The 20,448-nt window shown below is 36.9% G+C and overlaps 1 pseudogene; it reads right to left on the reverse strand.

Moving 5' to 3' along the window:
• Positions 1–4,093: 4,093 nt before the first annotated feature.
• Positions 4,094–17,250, reverse strand: LOC130844326 (glycine cleavage system H protein, mitochondrial-like; annotated as a pseudogene).
• Positions 17,251–20,448: the final 3,198 nt, after the last annotated feature.

Raw genomic sequence — 20,448 nt, forward strand, 5'->3', positions numbered from 1 at the left:
ATGGTGTTTTTGCAATCAAGTTTTTTTTTTCTTTTGAGTGGTATAAGGAGGAGAAACATTTTCTCTACTCTCTTAGGTTTAGTAACTGGGGCCTGTAAATTAAATTGACAAAAAACAGAATAACAGGAGAAAAAGCATGCAGTTTTTATTGACTTTACTATTTTTATGTGCATGAGGGCTTCATAGAAAAGAAATGAAAATGCAAAGAAGCAGTTAGATTTGGGAGCTTATATACTATTTTAAGAAAGAATGATAAATTGTGGAGAAGTGACTTGACAAAAGAAAGTGGGTTGGGTTTCTAGGGCTAATAAATTGTACAAGAGTAAGGAATATATGAGGAAATATGAGGCAAGTATATCAAAGATGAGGGTTATTTTGGTAAGGTTTCTTTGTGTAGACTCATCTCAGTATTGAATCCTTTTATCTAGTGATTAGGGACAAAATATGTCAAGGAATTAGAAATTAGGTCCTTATATAATGAATATCAAATATTTCTTTCAACATGTAGCCCCTTTTGGATATAATTCATTTTTTTTTTGCCAAGTAGACACAAATCAAATTATTAATCAAAGTTATTGATTTTTACATTTAGGCCTCTGAGCTTTGTGTCCTACCTAGAAAGACCTTCCAAAATTATATAGAAAAAATTCTCTGATAATTTCATGTAGTACCTCTGTACAAAATTGACATTTGAATATTTGATCTATCTGATATACATATGTGTGTGTATATATATCTATGTAAATCTCTCTCTCTCTCTCTCTATATATATATATATAGACACACACACATATATAGAGAGAGTGTGTGTGTGTGTGTATGTGTGTGTGTAAGCGCAGGTTAGGAATCCAGGTAGGCAACCCAGGTATCTCAGAACAATGTATTGAATAATCTACCTTTTTCCCACTGAAATAAAATGCTACATTTATCATATACAAGATTATATTTAGGTCCATTTCTGAGCTTTAAATTCTGTGTGAATGATCTGTCTACTTATGCTAAGTTCTATAATTTTCTAAGTTTTAGCCTATGGAAGTGCAATTTCTCTTTCATTATTCTTTCAGGCTTTTCCTGGATTTTCTTGCTTGTTATGAATATCAGAATCAACTTGTTAAAAATAAACTGTGAATATTGTTAAGGGGAATTTCATTAAATATAGATCATTATAGGTAAAATTGATATCCTCTTAGTACATATTCAAGAACATGATTCTATATGGTATTTGTCTTTTTCGTTGCTACTTATTTCTCTTCCACTATGTCTGCTAACTTGTTTTTATACATGAAAACTTATGATTTCTGTATATTATTTTTTACCTAGTGAAATTAGTAATTCATGTAACTATTTGAAATGGCTTTTCACCTGGTTCTTTTGGGGGTTTCTAAATAATAATAAAAGTTATTACTATTATAAATAATTCATTCAAATAACAATAAATCTTATCTTTGTTTTTCCTGTTTTTATACCTCATTTCTTTCTTTGGCAACTTCTTATAGAATAATGTTAAATATTAACGGAGAAAAAAGGCATCTTGTCTTGCTCTTGGACTTTAATGAGAAATTTTCCACTTGTGTTTCCCTATCAAACATAAATGTACACACAGTTACACATAGACAGAAGAACCTATTTTTTTTAAGCTCTTTATTGGAATATAATTGCTTTACACTGTTATGCCAGTTTTTGGTGTATAACAAAGTGAATCAGCTGTATTCATATATATATCCCCATATCCCCTCCCTCCCGTGACTTCTCCCCACCCTCCCTATCCCACCCCTCTAAGTCATCACCCATCATCGAGTTGATCTCCCTGTTATGTGTTATTTTTAAAAAAAAATTCTTATGAAGAATAGCTGTTAAATTTTGTAACACCTTTTCAGCAACTGTGTAGTTTTTGTATGATTTTTCTGTTTATGAGCTGTAAATATGGTGCATTATATACAGATTTCATAGTATTGAACTATTCTTACATTCTTTGAATAAAACATTTCATCATGGTTTATTTATTTTTTAAGTTGAAGTGTAGTTGATTCACAATATTGTGTTAGTTTCAGGTGTACAGCAAAGTGATTTGATTATACACACACAAACACACACACTTTTTTTTCATATTCTTTTCCATTATAGGTTATTATAAGATATTGAATATAGTTTCCTGTGCTATACAGTTGGTCTTTGTTGTTTATTTTATATGTAGTAGTGTGTATTTGTTCATCCCATACTCCTATTTTATCTCCCCCCCATGATGTATTATTTTTTAAAAATTCTCGTACATTCTGGTTGCTAATATTTTTTGATATTTGCATCAATATTTGTAAATGAAATTTATTTATTGTTTCCTTTTTGTTGGTGCTATCTTTGTCAGGCTTGGTACCATTTGGTATATTTGCTTCATAAAACTTATTTGGGTGACTTGCTTTTAAAATCTATTTTCTGGAAGAGTTGAAATAGTATTGGAGCTGTCTGTTTCTTAATAAATAAGTCATGGGGATATAATGTACAGCATAGTGACTATAGTTAATAATATTGTATTGTATTTGAAAAATTGCTGAGAGAGTAGAACTTAAACGTTCTCTTCACAAGAAGAAAAATTGTAACTATATGTGGTGATGGTTGTTAACTAGATTTACTATGGTGATCATTCTGCAATATATACAAATATTGAATTATGTTGTACACTTGAAACTAACATAATTTTATAGGTCAATTATATGTCAGTTGAACAAAAGTTTGGTAGAATTTCTTGATGAAGGCATCAGGGCCAGTTACTGTTTTGAAGAGTAATTCTTACACTTTCTTTTTTATCTATTTAGTTGTTATGTTCAAAATATATTATGCCTATTTCACTTTGATTTCTTTTTGGACTCTAGAGTTGTTCCTGAAAATTTTGTTATAATCTATTTGTCTTCTACCTTTCTCCTTGTGTTTTCTGTTGCTTTATGAAAATGGCTGTCTTATTTATTACAGATACTTGTAATTTTTAGATCTTCCCTGTGAAGTGTACTCTTTAAATAATATTTGCTCTAAATTCAACCTCATCTGATATTTTCCTCTATGTTCATTTACCCAGTAGGCTATTGCTGAGTTGTTTGCCCTGCCTTACATTCTCTCAGCCCACTTTTCACTGTTTCACTTTTCAGCTGTTGTTGCAGCAACTGGTTCTCTGTATGTGTAATCTGACTACCTCACCTTGTCTGTAACACAAAGCTATGTATCTGTACATACCTGCTCAGCTGTTATTGTAGGCAAAAATTCATAACTAATGGGGGACAGGGGACAATGGATAAATATTCTCCTTTTCCATCTCTTGGGTGGACAATTTTGAGGTGTGTTCACGTGACTGCACAGAGCTCCCCGTGGGATCAGGCCCAGGTGCCCTGGGGTAATCAGGGCATGACATGTTTACCCTGGGGTACACAGCTTCATGACACTGTTTCCCTGTTTCACCTTTCTCAGTCCTCCACTCCTGATCCTTGTGATTACTTCCCCAAGTTAACCATCTGTATCAGGCTGCTTTTTCAGGGAAGCCTAGATTAGGACAGTATGTCTTGAATTTTGCAATGAACTGAATCTTGCTTTGCTCTTCTCTTTTAACATATTCATACTATATGTACAAAATACATATTATGTTTATTTATATATGACATATTCTTAATTCTCTTATGTTTAATTCCTTCTCTAAAAATTAATAAACAGAAACCTCAATTAAATCAGGTTGGGAGCTTTCATGGTTTGAACTGATAGCAGAGCCCAACAGGAAGAAGACAGACTGCTCTTCTTTCCTGGCAAGACTCAGTCAGTGAAAAGCCATGGACTCTGTTAAGAAAAACCCTCCCAACTTCCTTTTCTCCTCTATAAAAGTGTTCTTCTTCCCTTGTCCTATTGGGAATATGCTTGTGGTTACAGACCCTGGATTGCACCTCTTTGCTATCCTGAATAAATCCATCATTGCTGGAGAAGTATCTGGCAGTCTGTCAGTTTCAGGTTAACGCTTCTATATTCCCTTTTTCACAATATGATTTGTATGTTTCTGTGTATAAATATTTTCAGAAATTATTTTTTAAATTTCAAACTAGTTTACTTAGGGGTTCCGTTTTCACGCCTCAATAGATATTATGTATTTCTCATAGGCTTCTTCACTCATTAGTTCATCTAGTTCTGAAAGGCTACTGAGTGTCATCTTGATCAGCCAAGCATCTTCCTAACAAGATTGGTTGGCAAGTCCCGGATTTTCTGCTAGAGCTTCATTCATTTCAGTCACTTCTCCTGATAAGGGGAATAGAGTTCACCAGCAGCTCTTACACTCTCCAAAGCACCAAACTCCTCTTGTTTGTTCGATTTTGTCCCAACTTCAGGCAGACTGCACTAAACACATCTCCCAAAGCTGCCTGTGCAAAATTGCCGATTCCAACTGTTCCAGCTCCGTTTTCTGTTGGTGTCTGTGAACTTACGCATGTAGAGCGGAGCGTGGCGCTGCACAGTGTCCCGATGTCGGCGGCCCCAGGCCCCCAGGGCTGTGGTGGGCAGGGCAAGGCAGGTGACCACTTGGCGGAGTGCAGGCTGCAGACCCTGGTCCCCACTCTCTATACTGCCCCTCACCATATTTTTGTTTTAGCAGCACCTTTTTTATTTTTATGAACTGTTGTTGTAGGAGGTCATCGAGAGGCTGTGACCTCTGGTTGACCCTAGAGCTGGACCAGGGCCATGGGAGATTCCTCACCCCCTTCCCTGTCCTTGCAGTGTACACCTTGCTCTCTGTTCCCAGTGGGAGCTGTTTTCACACACACAGCCTTGAGAGAGCAATGTGTTGTTGAGACGATCTGCACTGTTCAGGTGACTGAACCTCGTTTTAAACGCTCTGTATAAACTTTTAAGATTCTAGTGGGCAGGTGTAAAGTATCTACTTGTTACCGACCTGGGATCTTGGACTCTTTAATCAATAGAAATTGATAACAGGCCAGAGTAGGAATTCAGGCAAGGCTTTACTGGGACCCATGGTGCACGAGGGAGCGAAACAACTAACAGGTGCCCTTGCTGGCTCCTGGAGGCCCATCCCGCGGGCTCCTGAAATGAGGTGAGGGTAGGGCAGATGGGTGGGTCGGCCTGGAGGTGTGGCTAAGGCGGTCTGCCCACCCACTGGCGGTGCTGAGCATAGGGATCGTGCGCAGCACCCTTCTGCTCCCCGCCCCCCAGAAATGGCAGTTGGGTTTTGGCTTTTTCATATCTTATTGCTTATAACTTGCGGGACCGACTGCGTATGTGTGCAGTTATTTGCTCCCTTATAGTTTGTTTGAATTCTGTTGCTGGGTGGAGGAGGAGACATCTGTTCAGGCGCAAGCGCTGCAGCAAAGGGTCCCAGGTCCCAGCCTGTCTCATACTCGTCATACAGCTTCCCAAGACAAGCCTGGTGAGTTCCCTTCCTTAGTTAACCTGCCCCGTACCAATCTGGAAGTGGCATGCCTCTTCCTTTGGTTTCTCCTTGCTCTCCGTGTGTGGGGGCCAGTTTGTGAACTAGCAACTATACTTGTTGATTCCTTTGTATAAGCAATGATGGAATTAGTACAATTTTAACTTCTCCATTTTCATCTCTTTCTATTCTGCCATGCGATTTTTCTGTTGAATATATTTTTTTTATTAATGTTACCTTTATGTCTTTAATATATCTATGCCATGATTACTTGATTTATTACACCTGTAGAGGATCTTTTGCTACTTGGTAATGAGATGAAGAAATCCATGCGTGTTTACTGTCTCATCTTCCCTTCCGCTCTCAGCTTTATTTGCCCATTTTTGTCCATTTAAATTCTCTTGTATAGCCTCCACATTATTTTAATTTTATGATAACATGGATTCAGTACTCATTCATTCTTGTGCCACAGGTTTTTCTTTCATTCTCTGGTAATTTCTGTAGAAAACTCTTGAGAACTATAATTTTTTATTTAAAAAATTATTTTTCTCTTGCCTTTATGTTTGGACTAGAGTTTGGTTATGTCTTATATCACACTTTCTTCAAACTGTATAGGCATTGCTTTGTAGTCTCCTTGTATTAAGAATTGCTCTGTAAAAAAGTCTGAGGACTGCCTGTTAAATTTTTAACTCTTTTTTTGATGACTTGACATTTTTTTGTTGGTTGTCTAAAGGATTCTTTAGACAAATTTGAAATTCGACAATTTTAGTAGATTATGTTTTCCTGTTGATTGTATATATATATAATTACATTTGAAGTGCATTCATGTTCTAGTTGTTGATGTGTTGTCTGACTTAGCATTTCTTCACATGTTTTAGAGTTCTGATTGAAAGTTTAATTTTGAATTGATGTTTCTTCACATTTCTTCTCTGTTCCCACTCTTCCCTTCCTATGGGTTTAGTGACTGACTTTTAGGACTGCAGTCGATAAGCAGGTTTCATTATTCATTTTGTGGCTCCTGCTTCTAAGCAATATTGGGGAATTCACAGGTGTAATCACTGAGCTAGTGGATTGCTTGGTTTTTGGTTGAGAGGCTTTGCCTGTGTTTTCATGTCTCCAGGCTTTAAGTGACTACGGTTTCTCACTACTGAGATGTGGCACTCAGTATTGTACTATTTACATAGTAGCACTGTCGACAGTTTGCACAAGATAATTCTGTATTGTGGGGGCTTTTTGTGTCTGTATGTGTTGTAGAATGTTTTACAGACTCTCTGGTCCCTATACACTAGATGAGAGTAGCATCTTTACATCCCCAGTTCTGACAACCAAAATACTTCCTGACATTGCCAGTTATTTCCTGGGGGACCGAAGCACCTCCACTGGAGAACCACTGTTCTAGGCAGATGGTGGGAATATATTGCAGTCCTTTATCCAAAAAGGGAAATAGCCCCACCAAAGCCTCTTGCTTCAAGTAACAGCTTGGTTTCTGTCTCTGTTTCCCTACAGGCTGTCACTCTTTTTCAGACCTAGAGGTCTACAGCTCATAGCTTCAGCCCGGCTGACCACTTTTTATTTTTACTCTTTTTTATTCAAGAGATGTTTATCTTGATTTTGAGATGTCTGTAACTTTCTCGTGCTTCTATTTTTACCTTTATGTATTATTGCTCATTGTTAGAAGCAGAGAGGTTGCATCAAAGTCGGAACTAATGGAGCTGTCTTTACTGGAAATCTTCACCACTCTTTCATTCATAGGGTGGTTGGTATACTTGTACTCTAATTCAGTCACCCCCAAAAGAGTGGATAAAATAAGAGCAGGTGAAAGCTAGTGTCATATTGTTGAGTTATGATACTCCTCTGTCTACCATCATCCATTTCTCCCACCATTCCCAACATGCTAGATCTTTCCTAGTAGTGTAAAAACAAACCCTTGTTCTGGTTTACCAAAATATCCCATGTAGTCTGGCTGTGGCCTAGCTCTCTGATATCATCTGGTAACCACTATAGTCACAGTGGGATTCTCTCTTTTTTTTTCCAATTTAAGTTCTTTCTTTCTTTTTTTTTTTTTTACTCATACGCATATCCATATATCCATCTTTTATTTTCCAAAGAAAATTGTACAACTTTGCCATAGATCGCTTTCAACAAAGGATTAATTTACACATAAAAAGAGGGTGGGTGGATATTAACAAAAAAAAAAAAAAAAAAAAAAGAACCCTAAGACTATTTCTAGAAGAGCCAGAAGCTCATTCCATTGTAGAACACTGTGGCGATCTTTCAATATCTTTGCTCAGTTTGTTTCTCCGTCATTTAAATATCAGTTTAAGTATCACCTTCAGCAGAGGTAACTGTCCAATCAAAAATATCTACTCAATTATTCTCTTACATAGCCCCATTTTATTTCTCTCTGCATAAGCTTCCACTCTCCAGTATTCTTTTAAATTTGTATTTGTTTATTTTTTATTTCCATCTACTGTAATGTAGGCTTTTTGAGGGCAAAGACCTTTTAGTTCTTGTTTAGTACTATATTGTTAGTGCCAAGAATAAACCTGACACATAGTTATAAATGAAATATTTGCTGAATAATAATAAATGCAAAAACATGCTGTACATGAATATTGTTGATCTGTTCCTTTAGTAAAATTATCCTAAAAGGAAGCTTGAAGGACCTTCTCATTCTCATTCTCCAAAGTTTTTAGAATAATTGCTTAATAAATTTGTTAAATGTGACATCAATCCCATTTTGTCATATCTTAGACCCATTTTCATGGGGAAATGTGTGCAAATAATCTCTGCTGTCAGATGCCTCCAAAGACAGTGTTACCTAAGAGACAGGCTTAAACACAAATTGGAGATGCTTTCTGTAGTTGGTGGCTGGCTCTTTCGAACTTCCTTTGAAGGTCAGGTATTTAGTCTTCAGGGCACTGTCTGTTGTAGCATATAATTGGACTTAAAACTTTGTTGTATTCATTTTTATTTATAAAAATTATTAATTATAAAAAGGTATAAATTGTTCTAAGGAGCTAGTTTGAAGAATATGTGGATGCTTATGAGGGAACAGGTTAGATCGTGCACGCTTTAGTCACTGGTTTCTGTTCTGAATATTTTTGTGGTATTTTACAAAGAAATGTCTCTAGAAGAGGGAGGTATAAGGGCTTGTGAAAACTAAGTTGTCAAGCCAAGCAGTTAAATCTATATTTCAGTTTATTTATCTGGAAAATGATACTAATAATACTTAATCTCTTCTGACTTTAGATGATGACTGTGATAATAAAATTAAATAAATGTATAAGTGCTTTGAACACAGCATGGTAAAAATGCAAGTTATTGCTAGTAGCTACAACAAAATGATCACAGTAATATTGAGTTAGCTTTAGGATATTAAATAAAGGCTATAATTCCATGGGTGGCATTTCCTTTCTGTCCCTTATGAGATGATGTCATTGTTTGGAAGAGCTAGAGGAGCCAAAGCCCTCCAGATTCTCAGCGTACATTGGACACTGTTCAGTGGGCCAACATTTGAGAATAACCACTCGATAACCATAAGTAATATCTTTCTCCTTATTACTTTCATTGGTAAAGTTTGTTTCCGCTTTATAATTTAGTTTTAAGAGTGCTGATTACAGTGGTGGCAGTGCCTCAAATTTCTAATTCTTTTCTTTCCTTCTTTTCTTTCTGGCTGCATGCATCTAAACTAATTTTCAAACGTTTTGAGTGAAAGTTGATATGGTTAGATTTGCTTTTGGAATTTAGACAGTAATCAAGAGTAAAAAAAGTTATTGATGAAAGTGTTGGTTGGAATATATAATATCTGCAGGAAACTCCAGATGTAGACTGTGCCCTCAGCATTGTTCTTCTGTGATGTAGAACTGTTTGAGAAGGAAATCCTGGAGTCCTGTGACTAAGAATTGAATTTGTTTTACAACTCAGTGATACATCCATACAACTTCCAAATAAACTAGTTAGTTCAGCAAATACCTGAAAAACAGTGAAAATGATGGAACTAATACAGGAATTTTTCTCTCCTTTTTTGTTCTTTGCCAGTATACACACTTACAGACATACATGTCCTTTTTAGACAATTGAGAAGGAAAAGTTAAAGGTGAAAATTCTTTTTGTCTAAAGATGTTCTCTGAAGGGGTTCAGATAGTAAAAATGAAACAAAATATCGTTCAATAAAGCAAATTTATTCAGCACCAATAGTGTTTTAGGTTAAGAAGATGTTTATTATAATAGTTTTAATAGAGCAAATTTATGTTAAGAAACTAATTTTATTACACGGAATAATTATTCTGTATCTTTACTGACACAGAATATTTCTATCTTTCCATAATTTCTGAGTAGATTTTGACATATGTCATAGCATATAATAAGCTGTGTGAGAGTCTTTTTTTTTTTGAATGTACAATTTAGTGGTCTATTCTTGTGTTCACAAGTTGTGCAGCTATAACCACTATCTAATTCTAGAACATTTCCGTCACCTCAAAACGAAACTCCATCAGTACTAACTCCCTATTCTCTCCTTCCCCCAGCTCCTGACAACTACTATCCTGCTTTCTCTCCCTGTGGATTCTGGCCATTTAATAGAAAATGATTCATACAATATATGGCCTTTTGTGACTAGCTTCTTGCACTTAGCATAATGTATTTAGTGTCCGTCATTGAAATGCTGATAGCTTATATCATCATTTAATTCCGTTTTAATGGCTGAATAATAATATATCAATGTCATTCCTTTGTATGGCTGAATAATATTCCTTTTTCTGGATGTGATTTATTTTATTTTTCCATTCATCAATTGATGGCATTAAGGTTTTCACTTCTTTGGCTATTATGAATAATGTTACTGTGAGCATTTGTGTACAGGTTTTTGTGTGGACATATGTTTTCAATTCTCTTGGGCTTGTATCTAGGAATACAATTCTGGGTTATACGGAAACACTGTGTTCAACTTGTTTGTAAAACTGCAAACTGTTTCTAAAGTGGTTGCATCATTTTACAATTGCATGAACAATTCATGAAGCTTCCAGTTTCTCTACATCCTCGCCAGTGCTTGTTATTGTTTTTTTTAAATTTTATTTTAGCAATCCTAGTGGATGTGAAGTAGTATCTATGATTTTGATTTGTATTTCCGTGATAACTAGTGATGTTTGAACATTCCTTGGGAGAATATCTTCCTTTGAGAAATGGTTATTCAGATCCTTTGCTTGGGTTGTCTTTTAATGGTGGATTTTCAAGTCCTTTATATATTCTGCATGCAAGACATTTATCAGATATAAGATATGTAAATATTCTCTCACTCTGGTTTGTTTTTTCACTCCTTTGATAGTGTACTTTAAAAATATATATATTTATTTATTTATTTTTGGCTGAGTTGGGTCTTTGTTGCTGTGCACCAGCTTTCTCTAGTTGCAGTGAGCGGGGGATACTCTCTGTTGCAGTGCGCAGACTTTTCATTGCAGTGCCTTCTCTTGTTGCGGAGCTTGGGCTCTAGGTGCACGGTCCTCGGTAGTTGTGGCACGCAGGCTCAGTAGTGGTGGCTCATGGGCTCGGTTGCTCCATGGTATGTGGGATCGTCGCGAACCAGGGATTAAACCTGTGTCCCCTGCATTGGCAGGCGGATTCTTAACCACTGTGCCACCGGGGAAGTCCCTGATAGTGCACTTTTTAAAAAATTGAGGTATAACTGATATAATGTTACATTGGTTTCAGGTGTACAACATAGTGATTTAATAGTTATATATATTGAGAAATGATCAGCACAGTAAGTCTATTGATAGTGTACTTTGCACAAAATGTTTTAATTTTGATAATGTCTGATTTGTCTATTTTTTCTTTTTTTGCTTATGCTTTTGGTGTCATTTCCAAGAAACCATCGCCAAATCAAAGATTAAAGAGATTTACTCTGAAGATTTTGTGTAAGAGTTTTATAGCCTTAGAGATTCCTTTTAGGTCTGTGATTCATTTTAAGTTAATATTTGTCTGTTTTGTGAGGTCAGGATACAACTTTATTCTTTCACATGTGGATATTCAGTTATTTCAGCGCCATTCCCACTCCCCCCGCTGCATTGAATTGACCCTTGCAAAAAATGTAAGAAATTATTTCTGTACTCTTCAGTTCTATCGATATATATGTTAATCCTTATATAAGCACTACATTGTCTTGAGTACTATAGCTTCGTAATAAAATTTCCCAGCTTTATTGAGATATAATAGACATATAACATTATGTGAGTTTGAGGTGTACAGCATAACATCATACATGTGTATGTTGTAAAATAATTATTACAATAAAGTTAGTTAACACATCCATCACCTAACATAATTTTCTTTTGTTGTGAGAACCCTTAAGATTACTCTTAGCAGTTTTTAAGTATATAATACAGTATTGTTAATTATAGTCACCATGCTTTGCATTAGATCCCCCAGAACTTATTTATCCTATAAGTGGAAGTTTATCCCTTTTGACCAACATCTCCCTGTTTTCCCCCAACTCCCAGCCCCTGGCAACCACTACTTTACTCTCTGTTTCTATGAGTTCGGTTTTTAAAGATTCATATAGTATTTGTCTTTCTGTCTGACTTATGTCCCATAGCATAATGCACTCAAGGATTTCCTTCCTTCTTATGGTTGAATAACATCCCTTTATATGTATATGTATATATACCACCTTTTCTTTCTTTTTTTCATTTTAAAGAAAATATTTATTTATTTATTTATTGGCTGCATTGGGTCTTTGTTGCTGTGCACAGACTTTCTCTGGTTGCGGCGAGTGGGGGCTACTCTGTTGCAGTGCGAGGGCTTCTTGTTGTGGTGGCTTCTCTTGCTGCAGGGCACAGGCTCTCAGTGTGCAGGCTTCAGTAGTTGCGGCACAAGGGCTCAGTAGTTGTGGCTCTCAGGCTCTAGAGCACAGGCTCAGTAGTTGTGGCACACAGGCTTATATGCTCCGCTGCATGTGGCATCTTCCCAGAGCAGGGATTGAATCTGTGTTCCCTGCATTGGCAGGTGGATTCTTAACCACTGTGCCACCAGGGAAGTCCCTATACCACATTTTCTTTATCCATTCTTCTATTGATGGACAGTTAGGTTGTTTCTGTGTCTTGGCCATTGAGAATAATGCTGTAGTGAACATGGGAATGAAGATATCTCTTTGAGATTGTAATTTCATTTCTTTTGAAATATACCCCAAAATAGGATTGTTGGATCATATAGCAGTTCTATTTTTAATTTTTTCCATACTGTTTTGCATGATGGCTGCACCAGTTAACATTCTTACCTATATTGCCCTAGAGTTTCCTTTTTTCCACATGGTTGCTGTCATTTCTTATCTCTTGTCATTTTGATAATAACCATTCTAAGAGGTGTGAGGTGATAGATCATTGTGGCTTTGATTTGCATTTCCGTATGATTAACAATGTAGAGCATCTTTTGATGCTTATTGGCCATTTGTATGTCTTCAGGTCCTCTGCCCACTTTTAAATTGGATTATATTTGTGTGTGTGTGTGTGTGTGTGTGCGCGTGCGCGTGCGCTATTGAGTTTGAGTTCATGAATGTAGTTAAGTATTTGAATATTAACCCCTTATCAGATATATGATTTGTTAATACTTTCTCCCATTCTATAGGTTGCCTCTTCATTTTGTTGATTTCTGTTGCTGTGCAGAAGCTATTTTATTTGATGTAGTCCCATCTGTTTATTTCTGCTTTTGTTGCTTGTGCTTTTGATATCATATACAAAAAAGTTGTTGTCATATACAAGTTGTTACCAAGACCAGTGTCAAGGAATTACTTTTCTATGTTTTCTTCTAGGAGTTTTGCATCGGGTGTTAAGTGTTTAATTCATTTTGAGTTAATTTTTGAGTTGTGCAAGACAGAGGTCCAATTTTATTCTTTTGCATATGGATATTCAGTTTTACCAACACCATTTATTGAAAAGACATTTCCCCATTGAGTATTCTTGGCTCCTTTGTTATTTGACCTTATATGCATGGGTTTGTTTTTGGGCTTTCAGTTTTGTTTGCTTGGTCTATGTGTCTGCTTTCATGCCATTACCATACTGTTTTCATCATGATACTTTTGAGGTATAGTTTGAAATCAGGAAATGTGTTCTCAGCTTTGTTATTCCTTCTTAAGATTGCTTTGGCTATTTGAGGTCATTTGTTGTTCTGTACAAATTTTAGGGTTGTCTTTTCTATTTCTGTGAAAAATACCATTGGAATAGTGATAGGAATTTTATCGAACCTATAGATGACTTTGAGTAATATGCACATTTTAACAATATTAATTCCTCTGATCCATGAACAGGGGATATCATTTCATTTGTGTCTTTAGTTTCTTTCATCAGTGTCATAGTTTTCAGTGTATATATCTTTCATCTCCTTGGTTAAATTTATTCCTAAGTATTTTATTGTTTTTGAAACTATTATAAATGGGATCATTTTCTTTATTCTCTTTCAGAGGGTTTGTTGTTACTGTATAGAAATTCAACTGATTTTTGTATGTTGATTTTGTATCCTGCAATGTTACTGAATTTGTTTATCAGTTCTAACAGTTTTTGGTGGAATCTTTAGAGTTTTCTGTATGTAAGATTGTGTCATTAGCAAACAGAGACAATTTTATTTCTTCCTTTCCAATTTGCATGCCTTTTTTTCCTTGCCTAATTACTCTGGCTAACATTTCCATTACAATGTTAAATAGAGTGGTGAGGGTGGACACCTTGTCTTGTTTCTGGTCTCAAAGGAAAAGCTTTCAGCTTTTTACTGTTGAAAATGTTACCTGTGGGTTTATCATATATAGCCTTTATTATGTTGAAGTAAGTTCCTTTTATATCCAATTTGTTGAGAGCTTTAATCATGAAATGATTTGATGTTTTCTGCATCTGTTGAGAGGATTATGTGAATTTTATCCTTCATTCTGTTAAATGTGGTGCATGTTTATTTGCATATGTTGAACCCCACTTGTTCATGGTGTATGATCCTTTTAATATGATATTGAATTTGATTTACTAGTATTTTGCTGAGAATTTTTCCGTCTATATTCATTGGGGATATTGACTATAGTTTTCTTTACCTCTTTTTATATTGTGTATTCATTAACACATTGTTGGAGCAATAGTTATTTTTAATATTGTTTTTTAACTTTTTTAAAACTAGATATAAAAGCACTTCACATACCACCATTACTGTGTTAGGGTATAGTGAATTTCACTATTTATTAATCTTTACCAGTGAGTTTTATACTTTTATATATTTTCCTATTATTACTTAGTGTTCTTTCATTTCAACTAGAAGAACTCCTTTTAGCATTTCTTTTTTAAAAAATTTTATTAGGGTATAGTTGATTTACAATGTTGTGTTAGTTTCAGATATACAGCAAAGTGACTGACATATGCATATATTGATTATTTTTCAGGGTTTTTTTTCCTATATAGGTTATTATAGAATGTTGAGTAGAGTTCCCTGTGCTATGCAGGAGGTACTTGTTGGTTATTTTATATATACTAGTGTGTGTACGTTAATTACAAGCTCATGATTTATCCCTCCCCCCAGCCCTGTGTTTTCCCTTTGGTAACCCTAAGTTTGTTTTCCATATCTGCGTGTCTGTTTGTTTTGTAAATAAGTTCATTTGTATCATTTAAAAAAGTTAGATTCCTCATATGAGTGATATCATATGATATTTGTCTTTCTGTGACTTACTTCACTTAGTATGATAATTTCTAGGTAGCATTACTTGTAAGGCAGGTCTAGGGGTAATGAACTCCATTAGCTCCCTCCCCCCACTTTGGTCTGGGAATATCTTTATTTCTCCCTCATTTCTGATGGATAACTTTGCTGGGTATAGTATTCTTGCTGGCAGCTTTTTAATATACTTCTCATTTATAATACAAATGATAGCAGTATTAGTGATCAGTCACTTTTAGCAAAACTAAAGCTGAGAGATGTGATTTCAGGTCTGCTTCCACTTCCAGAGAGTGTGCTCTCCATGACTCAATTTCCTCACCTCCACATAATGAGTATGGTAGGAATAAATTGTCCCCAGTATGCTTACTAGAGCTGAAGTCTTATGAATTCTGGAACAACATACATAGGAGCTAATGCACAGAGTCCACACATGCTTTATATTCACAGTGTTGGGGGCCCATAGGTCCAAGAATTTATTACTATTTTCATGGCCTCTGACATGGTATTGTTCAGTTACAGTAGGAAAAATGGGGACTCCAGGAAGGAATTGTCTTTGAAAAAAAGAAATACTATATTATCTGATGCATTTGACAATGTGGAAAATACAGCAGTATTAAGAAGAGGTTAAAAGCTCTGCAGGAATATATGGAAAGAACCACTGTGAAGTAGATAGAAATCTAAGGAAATTTTTTAAATGTTAGGCAATTAATAACCCTAAGAAAAGCGAGGAGTTGCATGAGAGGAAATGTAGTAATAGTATACTAGTTGGTTAGCAATAAACAATGTTTATGCAGTAGTAATGACGTAAATCATAAACATTAATTTCAGCAAAAGTAAATCTAACTATGTCCATAGAAAGGAGAGGGGTAAGTGAGGGTGGTAGGATAAGAGAGTTAGTATATCTATTATAATAGGAAATGAATAATTTCCTACATGTACAAAGGAAGATATAACCATATTAATTAGCAGTATAAAGGTGAACATCAAAAGAAACAGCTGAAGGATTGAAAAGGAGCATCTCTTGGAATAAGAACTGGAGTGGTAGCTGCTTTTCATTGTGAGCCTTGAAGATCTTTCTAACTTTCTAAGCTTCCTAAAGCTGCTTTTTATTGTGAGCCTTGTAGAATAATTTTACTTCATAACATAAAAAATATATTTTTAAAAATCCATCATAAGTAACATTCATTCCTTCCTTCATCTTGCAGTTTGATTCTTAGTGGAATCATTGTCACCATCTTCATCGTCATCAGTAACATCTGTATAACTTACAGGCATAAAGTTCTCCCGCATTTATCATTGCCATTCCCATCCATCTTCATTAGTCTGTGAGTTGGGTAGAACGTATTCCAGTATATCCCCGTTTTACCAATAAAGAAACTTAGGCAATGTGACTTGCTCAAGGTTAAATACTTAGTAAATGGTAAGCCGCTAGATAGCAAATAAGCCCCAAATTCAAAACATCTATTTCCCAACCCAGAGAATTCTTTCCATCATAACTATGTTCTTTCAGAATCTTTCACTGGTATCATAGAAATTAATAGTTGTATTTTAATTTACTTTGGAAAAGTATAAGACCTTTTCATAGAGTTCTTATACTAGAACCTCAAAAAGTTATCCAGTTCTAATGGGTAAAGAAAGAATAGGAAAAAAGCATTTTGATTTTTCCTTATATCTTTTTCCCTTTTTCTTTCATTCTTTCCAAAAACTCTTGCCACAAAAACACTCTTGCGATGGATGTCGTCGATTTTCTAAAAATCACTTTAGAGAGCTTCATTATTTCTGTTAATACAACTACTATTAATAACAACAGTAATCATGTTGTGCCCTTCTCCACAGCCTCTCATCCAGGGATCTCAGAATGCTTTTCAAACATTAATTAAAAATCCTCTCGTCATCGCTGTGAGTTCCTAGGGCAAGGAGAGAGGAGGAAATGGTATCTGCTCTGACATTAATTAAGCTCTCCCTTGGCTTGCAAACTAGGTAAATAGCTTTTCCTCCCCCCATTAACAAACAAGTCCGCTCTCCGAGATGATTATCGCAGATGTTCACAAGTGAGAGGGGAGATGACTTCCGCTGGGCGTTGAGGAGAGGGACTGACATACTTGCCAGACTTGGCTGCTGAGGCTTTGCTTTCTAACAGACGTTTCCAAAACCTGGGCCATCAGCAGCATCGCCTTAAGGGCTTTGCAAATATACCTGTAGCTGGGCCATTTATACTCCCTTCCCACAGCTCTGATTTCATGGGAAAGGAATAGGGCTCAGCAGTCTGTATTTTCAAAAATTTCCCTCTACACTTTGAGAATAATCATGTTTAACTGGCATTTTTATTACTGGTTTCTTTCAAATATTCAGAGTATCTTTTCTTGCCTTTTGTCTTCTTCCTGGTTAATCGTTTGGGATATGCATGTCTAGACCAGAGGTTTTCAAAATGTGGTCCTTGGATCTTTTTGTAATCTGAAATACCTAGGAAAGTTGTTAACGATACAGATGTGTTGGAATACATTGTTCTTGCGTAAATTTATATTTCCCTCTGGGAGAGAAAATGTTTCCTACCTCTAAGAAGAAATGAACAATGCCATGTCAGAGGCTGTGATGATAGTAATGAATCCTTGGGCTTTTAGGCCCCCAGCACTGTGAATATAAGGCGTATGTGCATACTGTGTGTTAGCGTCTGTGTGCGTTATTCCAGGATTCATAGGAGTTTAGTGCTGTAAGCACATTGGGGACAGTTTATTCTTATCTGACTTATATGGAGGTGGGGAAACTGAATCTCAGTTCCCTGAAGGAGTCCCTCTCCTGCAGGTCATCATGCAGCCCACCAGTAGTGGAGGCAGACCTGAAAGCACGTCTCCCATCTCAGCATCCAGAGCTCCTTCTGCATCACCAGAAGGACACAGACCACCTCAGTGTAAATTTGTCTCTCGTTGGTCATTCTAAGTCCCTTGTTTTTTTAACAATGCTGGTTAAAAACAAAAGGCTGATGTTGGCAATGTTATTCTTCAAATCTCTGAGGGGTAAGGAAAGGAAACAAGCTGAGATAAGACATTTGCCTTGTTAGTAAACTGCCTTCTTTCCTTACTTTTGGTCTCTTTGTTCTTATCTTCTGACTTCTATGGTTGACCCTGCTGGTAGAATGACAAGGACCAGCTGATAGACAAGGAGGCTGAAGTGTTTATCCAGAGGACTAGAGACATCTGTGTGTGACATGGGAGACTGCTCACTAAAAATCATAGCACCTAGTCTACATTTTATGTCCAAGGGTGTATAAGCCTTTCACAGACCCTTTCTTAATTGTTAATTGGAAGACCCTTCCTTCCAATTAACAAGTGGGACAATTTAATTAGTCCTGCTACCATGGGTAGAGACAGAGTCAGTTGTTCATTTCTTATGATACAGCGTATCACTAGTCAGGCTGGAACTAGAGATCCCGGGGGGTCCTATACCCCATGGACAGCGGGCCATCTGCTTTAGTAGACTGCGGTCGTTGGATGATGGTGAAGTAGCAGGGGGCTTGGGTGTCGATGGTATAGTCTGTGGGTAGGGAATGCCTTTTTACTTCCCCTAGAGGGAGAAGGCAAAAGAGGGAAAGGTGCCAATTAATTGAGGAGCCATAACGGGAGTAACTGCCATTTCTCATCACATATCGTCCTTGGAAGAATATTGTGGGTAAGTCTACCAATCACATTTTACACACGAGAAGACCGAGGCTCAGAGAATGAAGTATCTTGTAGAGCTATGAGTGGAATTGATTCTTACACATCTTTATCCTTTTTGTGCTTTCTTAATACCTAGAAAAATGTTTGCTCACAAAACAAAGCTGAGTATCTCTTACTTTAAAGTCCACATGCTCCCCACGTACCTCACTGCCTGCCCACACAGAATTTTCTTAGGTGGTTTGTTGAAGTAAATAGAACTTTCTCTCCTTTATCCAGTTGCGTTAGCAGTAACAGCAGTGAATTGTTCAGAAGGAATGCAGTCCTGAGTGTTTTTCATCTATCCCAGAATAAAACAATCAAGCAAAGCAAAGCATCTGTATGCTCCAGCAGAGCCCTGTGGCCTACTGTCCTGAGCTCAGGTCTACAACTGAAAAGTTCATGAATTTCTAGTCTCTGCCAGACCACTGCTTTTGGGAAACAGGGTGAGTCACTTAATCATTCTGTGTCTTCCTTCCACTTCCAGCAAAGCAGGGTAATTAGAGTTTGTCACCCATCTATGTCCAAAGGGTGTGGTGATGGTAACCTTGTAATTATGAGGTTCTGGGAAAATGTGAAAAACATAAATAGCAGTAATGTATTGCCACTCATCGCAAGTTGGAGATTGGGTTGGAGAATTCGCAACCCAGCAAATGCTTACCACTTGGAGGTTTATAAGTCTGGAATCTTAGAGCTGGAAGAAATTCCTAGAGATTACCTAGGATGAACCCCACGGTTTGCAGCTGGAGAAACAGAAACCTGGAGCGGTGCAGGGATTGTATCAAGTCACACAGTGAGGTGGAGACAGAACCCGGGTCTCCTGACTCCTGCCTTGGGCTCCCCTTTTCTTCCTCTGCCTCTGACTGTCCTGCTGCTTGTGGGGAGGCTTCTGACTCCTGTCTGGAGAGAGTGGCTGCAGATGAAAGGAGGCTTGGGACGCAACAGCTGCTGGAGGCCTCCTTTCAGGTCGGACACACACCATTCACTTTCAGCTGAAAAACCTCGTTCAAATACGACTGCGTGAGCCAGGCAAACCAGATGGGTAATTGCCTGGAGTGTGTAGGGAGATGCTAGAGAGTGTGGTCCACTGAGTACCCAAGGAGGTTTGGCACATTATCATTTCCAGCCACCCAGAATGTCAGTGACCAAACCCCAGTGGTCTGATCCTGTCAGATTAGTTTTACTTAACAGAGCTATGGCTCTGAGCTAAGCTATACTCTGTACTTTTTAGGCATAAACTTGCAGAGATGAAGTTTAGCTGGGGAAGCTGGAAAGAGATGTTAGAGAAATTGTACAAGTAGTTGTATCATTACCTTTATGAGAAAATCAATAAACCCTATTTATTTCCTCCCTTTCTTCCGTCTGCCCTTTCTCCTATCCATTTTTCCTTCCTTCCATCCTCCTTCTATCCTTCCATCTTCCCCCTTTCTGCACGTATTTTATTTAGTGTCTACTATGCTCTAGATAGTTTAGGCTATAGATAAAGTGATGTAAAGTAAGGTCCCTGATGTAGAGGGAGCTGAGAAATGAAAAAAAGCAAATAAACAACAAGAAAACGAGCAAGAGAGTGTCAGAGAGTGATCACTGCTATGAAGAAATTAAAGCAGGGTGATATGGTACAGACCGACGGGGCGTCCGAGAAGAGGGAGTTTGAGCTGTGATGAGAAGGAGCCAGTC

The sequence above is a fragment of the Hippopotamus amphibius genome, chromosome 2 (assembly GCF_030028045.1).
Source record: "Hippopotamus amphibius kiboko isolate mHipAmp2 chromosome 2, mHipAmp2.hap2, whole genome shotgun sequence".
Classification (NCBI taxonomy): Eukaryota; Metazoa; Chordata; class Mammalia; order Artiodactyla; family Hippopotamidae; genus Hippopotamus; species Hippopotamus amphibius.